Consider the following 2,650-nt stretch of genomic DNA (forward strand, 5'->3'; position numbering starts at 1 on the left):
TATATATATATATATATATATATATATGTGTGTTTGTGTGTGCGCATCGAATATATTTTAAATCTGAAGCGATGAATTACGAAAAGTATTGTAAAATTATTTGACACTAAATTAAATCTTCGGTAGTAAATAGAATATATCTGAATGAAACATTTGATAGCTGAGATCTTTCTAAAGAGAGCTAAACGTTAATTGTGTATATTTGTATTTAGCCTACTGAATGTTTATGTAGTTTTGTTTTTAGATTCATTTGTTGCTGACGTTTTGAGGAAGAGCTACAAGAAATGTTCATACAAACCGCTGATTATTTTTAACGTAAAGGTACGAAAATTGGTTTGACGACTCATTCCATTTTTATTTTAAAGGTACGAAAATTTATTTTACGACTCATTCTTTATCTTTATCTTAAAGGTACGAAAATTGGTTTTACGACCCATTCATTATTTTTATCTTAAAGCTACGAAAATTGGTTTGACGACTCATTCATTATTTTCATCTTAAAGGTACGAAAATTGGTTTGACGACTCATTCATTATTTTCATCTTAAAGGTACGAAAATTGGTTTGACGACTCATTTATTATTTTTAACTTAAAGGTACGAAAATTGGTTTGACGACTCATTCATTATTTTTAACTTAAAGGTACGAAAATTGGTTTGACGACTCATTCATTATTTTTAACTTAAAGGTACGAAAATTGGTTTGACGACCCATTCATTATTTTCATCTTAAGGTACGAAAATTGGTTTGACGACTCATTCATTATTTTCATCTGAAAGGCACGAAAATTGGTTTGATGACTCATTCATTATTTTCATCTTAAAGGTACGAAAATTGGTTTGACGACTCATTCATTATTTTTAACTTAAAGGTACGAAAATTGGTTTGACGACTCATTCATTATTTTTATCTTAAAGCTACGAAAATTGGTTTGACGACTCATTCATTATTTTTAACTTAAAGGTACGAAAATTGGTTTGACGACTCATTCATTATTTTTATCTTAAAGCTACGAAAATTGGTTTGACGACTCATTCATTATTTTTATCTTGAAGCTACGAAAATATATTTTACGACTCATTCACAGAATGCTCTTTTTGTTGCAGGTGCTGTAACGTTTCGTTGTAGGTGAGTACTCCCTTATGAACGAGTGTCTTGTATTGTGGTGATTGCATCAACATTCTGTCAGAGGACCAATGCTACAGCGCGGAAACCTTTCTATTTATAAAACGGACAGGCCTTGGACAAATCCCTTTCTTCTATCTAGCCAATGGAATCGTAAGCAAATAAGTAATTGAAAAGGGCCTAAACTTGAATGCCCCATTTAATCGAAGTCAAACATCACCTGCAGTCGTTGCTCACTAACCCCAATTCATTACGGGCTGATTAAATATCAATGTACAAAGAGCGGGACAAAGCACTTTGCCAATAGCAAGCTCGTTTCAAACGTATTGATCAAGTTCCTCTTTCGAGTGATGGATCGGTTATTGACCTGGCTTAATGGTGCTTGACCCGTCTGATGACTTTTATTGACCGCCCTCCGAATCATAAGTGCGCGTTTACTTTTAATGGAACAGACGGTAAGTGTGGTGCGGGAAAACTGGCGGAGACGTTCCGTAGTTTTTTCTTTTTTTCTTTTTTTTTCTGGGCTCTAGAAGCAGCTTTCTCGAGAAACTGAACCCGTGATATTACCAGATGTAGTAAGGTTACTCTCTATTTCCTTTTTCTTATTTCGTAACTATTGTTTATTCATATATATATATATATATATATATATATATATATATATATATATATATTGTGTGTGTGTGTGTATTATATTGTACATTTATATACGCATCTACAATCTCATCCCTTTTGCGTAAGAGAGATGTAACAGTTGACTGGCGCTCAGAGCTTATATCCTCCCAGTTGCCATTAATTATATACATTACATACATACATACATATATATATTATAATTATATATATATATATTATATATATTATAATATATATATTATATATATATCCCAAAGCTCAGTCCCTTATGTGTAATACAGATGTATTGCCCCAAACAATTGTCGGACGCTCAGAGTCCCACTCTACTAATTCCTAATATAAAGACGAGAGAGAGAGAGAGAGAGAGAGAGAGAGAGAGAGAGAGAGAGGAGAAATTGCTGCAAGTTTCATGTCTCTGCAAGTTGTCTTTAATGGCTCTTGTTCTGCGCGGATGGGTGAGTTTTGTGGCTCTTGCAAACGACTGAGACGGATACTACTGTCGGATGCTGTTGATGCTGCCGAAGTTGGGATGAAGATGAGATGAGATGAGAATGGCGCTTCCTATTCAAGACTTTGGTACGACTGTGCCAGAGAGAGAGAGAGAGAGAGAGAGAGAGAGAGAGAGAGAGAGAGAGAGACTTGCCTCCGTAAGCTTAGTGAGACGTTTGTTCCTTATGTAATTTTTTTTATGAAATTTGTCGTGTATTGTTGATGTTAAAAACTCTCTTGTTAGTTACGAGACAAGCAGTCATATAATGTTATATGATGTAGATCCTGTCAAAGGATATATCATATTTGACTTCTTGTTACGTTTGTTGTTATTGAGAGAGAGAGAGAGAGAGAGAGAGAGAGAGAGAGAGAGAGAGAGAGAGAGAGAGAGAGAATTATGC

At 34.3% G+C, this 2,650-nt stretch overlaps 1 long non-coding RNA gene across 1 annotated transcript in view; it reads left to right on the top strand.

Moving 5' to 3' along the window:
* LOC135212330 (uncharacterized) overlaps positions 1-1,374 on the top strand; it is a 173,966-nt gene extending 172,592 nt beyond the window's left edge. The window contains exon 3 of the long non-coding RNA XR_010313867.1: positions 1,106-1,374. This is a non-coding gene — a long non-coding RNA (uncharacterized LOC135212330). The remainder of the gene's footprint in view (positions 1-1,105) is intronic.
* The last annotated feature ends 1,276 nt before the right edge of the window (positions 1,375-2,650 follow it).

The sequence above is a fragment of the Macrobrachium nipponense genome, chromosome 40 (assembly GCF_015104395.2).
Source record: "Macrobrachium nipponense isolate FS-2020 chromosome 40, ASM1510439v2, whole genome shotgun sequence".
Taxonomy (NCBI): domain Eukaryota; kingdom Metazoa; phylum Arthropoda; class Malacostraca; order Decapoda; family Palaemonidae; genus Macrobrachium; species Macrobrachium nipponense.